This window comes from Sminthopsis crassicaudata, chromosome 2 (genome assembly GCF_048593235.1).
Source record: "Sminthopsis crassicaudata isolate SCR6 chromosome 2, ASM4859323v1, whole genome shotgun sequence".
NCBI lineage: Eukaryota > Metazoa > Chordata > Mammalia > Dasyuromorphia > Dasyuridae > Sminthopsis > Sminthopsis crassicaudata.
This window is the reverse complement of record NC_133618.1, coordinates 177,673,370-177,680,819: the sequence shown is the minus strand read 5'-3', so window position 1 is coordinate 177,680,819 and position 7,450 is coordinate 177,673,370.

The window sequence follows — 7,450 nt, the reverse complement described above, 5'->3', positions numbered from 1 at the left end:
AAGCACTTAAATTCGTGCCTTGTTCAATCTCCACTCTGCCTCTGTTACTATTTATGCAAGAAATGAGGTGGGAAGATCCAAGAAATCACCTTACTAAATCTACCTAGAAAAAGTCACAAAACTGTGCTAACTAGATTCACTACATAGTTATGCTATCTAACCTCAACTGGACCCTCACTTCAACAAAGCAGTCCTTTTTTCTCATTCCCCATAAAGTTCATTTCTCAAGAGTCCCACAATACCACTGCTTCTCTTCGCTCAAAGATCAACTTATACCAAGAAAACTGAGGCCTTGTTAGAGGACTCTTCTCTTTTGCCACATCATAATCACTTGAAGTAATTGGATATGTTTAGCAACAACTAAAGTAATTGAGGAGAAGGAAATGTTGAAAGGCCTGGCAAATGAAAAATGTGCAGGTAAACTTAGTTTATGTATCACCCACTATAGGCAGAATGGGTAACAATGAATAAGAAACAAAGTATCTTACCAAGAACTTCACTGACTCTGATAAATGTAGAAAAGATTTATTTTATATTCTTGCAAGAAAGTGAAAGGTGAGTAGACACACCTTTGAAATTTCAGAAACAGCATTTTTTTTTCCTTATCCGGAAGCACAAGCCCTTCCTCTGATTCCCCATTAATAGGATATTGCAGAAAGTTAAACGACTTGAATCTCCACCCCTCATTACATAGCCAGTCCTTGTTTCCAAGAGTGAAGGGTAACGGAAGAGAATAAAAAATTCTTTTCAACTCTCAGGCACCACACCCAATTACAAAAGTCAGTCATTGCCCCCAAGGAGCTTATTTTCTTTTGTGATTATTCCTAGATGTCCTCCTTGTTGGTTCAGTTTTCTAATTTAAGTTTCATTTCTCCAATTTAATTTTCATAACTGTAGAAACCAAATGCCTATCCTTTTCTCACAATGAATTTCAACTAAAAAGCAAATTTAGGTACCACAACAGGAAAAAACTTTTTTCTAAGAAATAAAAATTTCCCACAGTGTACTGGACTATATGAGATTCAGTGGTTTCCTCATCATTGAAGGTATTTAAACAAAGTGAATAGGACTGATGGGATGAAGTTTTCTCAAGTTTATGAGACTAGGCCTAAGTCACACGATCCCTATTCCCAGACCTTGAGCCTAGTCACAGGCAATAACAAGACCCACAGGAAGCAGACAACATTGGTGACTATTGGTCAAAGATACTTATATCCTTTTGCTCTATCCAATCAAAAGGCTTGGGTCTTCCATTTAACCAGCTGTTCAGATTCAGGAGCACATGGTGAGAATTGGGATGTCTTCCAGGTGTTCGGACTTCTTCCTGCAGGGATTAAATAAATGCTTTCTCTTTGTACCTAAAGATGTCTCTGATTAGTTAATTTGGGAAAGGGGGTCTAGCACCCATCCCACACAAAAGTATGTGTGATCCTTGGTTTGGTGCTTTGTTTAAATTATCTACATCAGAATTAATATAAGTAATAGCTCCCCCCCCCAACTAAAAATATTGCTTTTATTTTGAAGATAAAATGGCAATGAATGGGTACAATCAATATTTGCTGACTGTTTTAATTCTGATCTCCTCTAGTTCCTATTTTGCAATGAAGCTACCAGATTTTTAAATCTGTATTGAGTTCATTGGGTTGAACTTGTCTAATATTTCAGTAAATTTCCTGCTTCATCTGCAAGAAAATTTAGCACATGAATGGCAATAATTTTGCTTGAAAATAAGTCCTACAAGATGGCAATTCAAATTCTGAATGCTTCAATATCTTTTTTTTTTTTTTTATGCTTTTGCAAAGGAATATTTATTTCACATTATAGCAGGAACAAACATGTAGTACTCTCTCAAAAAAAAGTGAGATCATAATTCCTTCCACAATAGTATTTTATTTTTTCCAAATACATATATAGTTTTCGACATTCATTTTTGTAAGACTTTGTGTTCCAAATTTTTTTCCCTCCTTTCCAAAGATAGCAAGAAATCTGAAGTAGGCTAAAGATATTTCACATTTGTCATGTTGTGCAAGAAAAAGCAGACCAAAAGGCAAAGGACTATGAGAAAGAAAAAACAAGCAAACAAAACTCATTTTGCTTTTGTACAGGGGGGGGGTTTCCCCTTTTTTATGATCTCCTTGGGATGCAGACCCAGATACTGCTAGATCAAAGGAAACACAGTTTTGTACTCCTTTGGGCATAGTTTCAAATTGTTTTCCAGAATGATTGGATCAGTTCACAACTCCACAACAATCAAATGCTTCAATTTATCTTATCAATGATATACAATAAATCAGAAAAAGACAAAAAAAAAAAAAAAACAAAACACAACAACTCCTTTCTTCTTGGTCTGACATTATCCTCTACCATACTTCCCTTTGTTTTGGTGTTCATTGAAGAGATAGTCCTTCTTTATAAGGCCAACCCTTCTATGCATACAACTAACAGGTAGACTATAGCTATTCAGACTTGCGTATTTTACAGATGATTTTTTGAAAATGAGAAATGACTTTGTCATTGCAAGGAAAACAAATGATAGTGCTGACAATGAGAGTGGAAATTAGAATTTTGGAAAACTTGTATTTGCTTCTGTAAGTTTGACAGGTTCCTAATATTTAAAAGATTTTTTCAGAAGAGATGGGTGATTATATTAATGAATGTGATTTCTGGATATTGACTTGCTTTGATTTTATATTTTATATAGTCATGTAGATAATAGATATTTTTTAAAAGTCATAATTTGGAAGATTTCCATAACAGTGAATATTTTCCAGATGGTGATTGGTTGATGTTAGAAAATTAAACATGGATAAAAGACTCATTCAAAGTTCAAGATAATAATAATAATAATAATAATAATAATATAGCATTTACTACTGTTAAGCTCTATGTGAAATTCTTTACAAATATCTCATTTGATCCTACCAACAACCATGGGCTGGAGATGCTATTATTGTTCCATTGTAGAGGAGGAAACTGAGGCAAATGAAGTTATATGACTTGCCAAAGATCTCACAGCTAAGAATTATTTGAATATAGATTTGAGCTTCCTGACTCCAAACCCAGTATTCTATCCATTGTACCACCTACCTGCCCTATATCTTGCTGATAGAAAAGTCAGTCCAATGGATTTTAATATTATAGCAACAAAAGTTTATTGATAGGGTTTCAGATTCCTCATTGCAATTAAAACTATTACTTGTTAAGTTTTGTTGTGGTGCCAAAAATATCCATAATTATATAAAAAGGCTATTAAAATACTCCTCCCTTTTCTAACCATTTATATGTGATACTATATATTCTTCATATACTCCAAAACAATTTATAACAATAGATTGAATACAGAAGCAGATAGGCACTTGTCTTCTATCAAGCTAGACTTGGGAAAGATTTGCAAAATTGTTAAAACAATGTCATTTTCATGAAATATTTATTTTTAAAAATATAGTTATTTTTCATTAAAATGTTATTTATTTTCATATGCAAATAGGATTGCTATTTTACATTATTAAATATTTTTAAAAGTATTAGTTCTAACTTCTATTATGGCAAAAACTTTTTAGAATTCTCAGTAGTTTTTAAGAGTGTAAAGAGATGCTGAGATCAAAAAATTTTAGAACCACTGATTTAAACCATTTAATAATTGGATGGATAAAGCTTCTGGACCTGGAGTCAGGAAGAACTCACATCTTGCCTCAGACTATAGCTTGTGATCCTGAGCAATTCACTTAACCACTATTGAAGTAACAATAGTACCTACTTTCCAGGGTTGTTGTGAGGATAAAATGGTTTAATATTTGTGTAATCCCATTCCCACAGCCTCACTGAGGTTAGAAGATGCACACCTCCATTTCATGTGACTAAAGAAAAAGATTCTGGAAAGAAGCCAATGTAAGAGGAGCTGGCAGTCTTCAACATGCTCCTCTATCTAGATTGTTACACTAGAGATTTGGGAAGCTTAATTAAGATACAGGACTGCTTTGAACTGAGTTGCCTTACCACCAATGAAGAACTCCTTTACTGTTTTTTCTGATATATTTTCTCCTACATATACCTTCTTTAATATCTGTTTTGCTACAAATTGGACAAATAGGTTTCTTAGTAAGTGATAAGTGATTAATTTGAGGTTTGGCACACCAAATGGTGAGATTGATATAGGTATCAAATGATGAGACTGAGGAGAGCAATTGGAATCAAATATTGGGGTTTGATTCCAAATGTTGGGATTTGGTCATGTGATAAATTCACAATGGCCTTTCTCTTTATTTATGAGAAGACAAAATGAAGAGATAAAATAGACACCAGGATCGATAAGTATGAAATAGATTTGGGAGAATATACAGTTAGCAAAGAAAAGTCTTTTGTTGTTTGTTTGGTTGGTTTTTTGGTGAGGTAATTGGGGTTAAGTGGATTGTCCAGGGTCACTCGGTTAGTCAGTGCTAAGTGTCTGAGGCTAGATTTGAACTGGGTTCCTCCTTGACTTCAGGGGTGGTGCTCTATCCAGCACCCACTGGCTACTCTCAAAGAAAGGGTTTAAATTGTAACAATTAACAATGGAAAAGACAAGTTCCCCAGTGGTACTCAAAATTACCAGGAGAAAGAGAATTCTCCATGAAGTGGGAGTACCCTATTGACTGGCAGACTAAATTCATAGAGGAGTTCAGCCCCTAAAAGAGTTATTTAGCTATCATGAAACATGAGCATAAGGAGAAAGACACTATGAGGCATGGGGGAGGAGGAATGAGAAGAAAGATACTAGGAGATAGAAAGCTGTAGCAGGCTAACCCAAAGGGGATTCAGCAAAGATGACATAAGCCTGGGACAGATTTATAGAGGAAATTTAACCTCAGGGACTTGACATAACTTGACTATCTATCTGATTGAAACAGTAAGATGGGGTTACTAAAGATCTCTACAGGTCTGAGACTGTAAAGTTGAGTAGATCTCCATCAGTGCCTTTCCTCAAGGAATAATCTTATCAGTACTTCAGGCTTTTTCTGCTAACCCCATCTAAGAGAAAAATATAATTCTAGCCAGATACTCCCTAAGAGGAGAGCAGAGTGACCTCAGGTCCCAATCTCCTATTTCCTCTTCTGTCAAGAAGACTTTGAGAACAGCTAGATGGGTGCAGTGGATAAAGCACTACCCCTGAAGTCAGGAGTTTAAATTCTGCCTCAAACACTTAATTCTTCCTAGCTGTGTGACCTTAGGCAAATCACTTAACCCCATTTGCCTCACAAGAAAAAAAAAAAAAAAAAGAATTGAAGACTCTTGGAGAAGGATATTTGTGTGTAAAGGACAGAAATAGCTATTCTGCCTCCCTTCCAGTCACTATGCCCCAAGATACATTGATACCTACCATCAGTACATTTGTTAAAATCTTGGCAAATCTTAAAACCTATGTAAATATAGTTATTAGCTTTATAAAGACTTCAAAACAATATTTAAAACAATGATTAATTGCCATTCAACTATCATAATTACCTGCTATTTTAGCCACTTGGGCTCCTCTTATACAATCTCTTTCCTTTATACCTTCTACTTTATATTCAGCAGCTGTTTAAAATTTAGGTACTTAAAGACTCTTATATAATAAAAACGTTAAATATCCTCTTTTAAGCTTAGGTACTGCCCAGTCCCTCTTGTCTTCTGCAGCTGAAGTTGCATTTCTCAAATGTTTTTTTAAGAGAGAAGCTCAAACGTGCCTGTTTCTAGTTTACTCATGTAAACCCTCCCCATTTCTGTGAGTAAGTCCTATCTTTACCCATTTGGTTTCTAAGATTCTGATTTTTTTTTTAACTTTATTAAAGCTTTTTATTTATAAAACATATGATTGGGTAATTTTTTTTTTTTTAACACTGATCCTTGCAAAGCCTTCTGTTCCAAATTATCCCCTCCTTCCACCCATCCTCTCCCCTAGATGGCAGGTAGTCCAATACATGTTTAATATGTTTAAATATATGTTAAATCCAATATATGTATACATATTCATAGTTATCTTGCTGCACAAGAAAAATCTGATAAAGAAAGAAAAAAAATATTCAGTTTCTACAGACCTCTCTCTGGATATAGATGGCTCTATTCATCACTGAACAATTGGAATTGGCTTGAATCATCTCATTGTTGAAAAGAGCCAGATCCATCAGAATTGATCATTGTATAGTCTTATTGCCATGTATAATGATCTCCTGATGCTGCTCATTTCACTCAGCATCAGTTCATGTAAGTCTCTCCAGCACTCTCTAAAATTATCCTCCTGATCGTTTCTTATAGAACAATAATATCCATAACATTCATACCATAACTTATTCAGCCATTCTCCAACTGATGTGCATCCACTCAGTTTCCAGTTTCTTGCCACTACAAAAAGAGCTGCCACAAGCTTTTTTTACATATGGGTCCCTTTCTCTCCTTTTAGATCTCTTTGGGATGCAAGCCCAGTAGAAACACTGCTGGACCAAAGGGTATGCACAATTTGATAACTTTTTGAGCATAGTTCCAAATTGCTCTTCAGAATGGCTGGATTTGTTCTGTTTGTTTCCACCAACAATGTCCCAGTTTTCCCACATCCTCTCCAACATTCATCATTATCTTTTCTATCATCTTAGCCAGTCTCAGAAGTGTGTAATGGTGTCTTAGAGTTGTCTTAATTTGCATTTCTCGGATCAGTAGTGATTTAGAGCATTTTTTCATATAATTATAAATGGTTTCAATTTCTTCATTTGAAAACTGTCTGTTCATACTCTTTGACAATTTACCAATGAAGAATGGCTTGAATTCTTATAAGTTTTAGTCAGTTCTTTATTTATTTTAGAAATGAGGCCTTTACCAGAGCCTTTGAATGTAAAAATGTTTTCCCAGTTTATTGCTTCCCTTCTAATCTTATCTGCATTAGTTTTGTCTGTACAAAAATTTTTTAACTTAATATAATCAAAATTATCTATTTGGTATTCAATTATGAGTTCCAATTGTTCTTTAGACACAAATTCCTTCCTCTCCATATGAGAGATAAACTATCCTATATTCTTCTAATTTGTTTATAATATCATTCTTTTTGTCTAGATCATGAACCCATTTCGACCTAATCTTGGTATGTGGTGTTATGTGTGGGTCAATGTCTAATTTCTGCCATACTAGTTTGCAATTTTCCCAGCAGTTTTTGTCAAATAGTGAATTCTCATGCCAAAAGCTGGGGTCTTTGGGTTTGTCAAACACTAGATTGCTATAGTTATTGACTATTTTGTTCTATGAACCTATCCTATTCCACTGATCACTGCTCTATTTCTTAACCAGTACCAAATGGTTTTGATGACTGCTGTTTTATATCTAGGCCACCTTCCTATGCTTTTTTTTTTTTTTTTTTTTTTCATTAATTCCCTTGAAATTCTTGACCTTTTGTTCTTCTAGATGAATTTTGATGTTATTTTTTCTAGTTCAGTAAAATAGTTTCTTG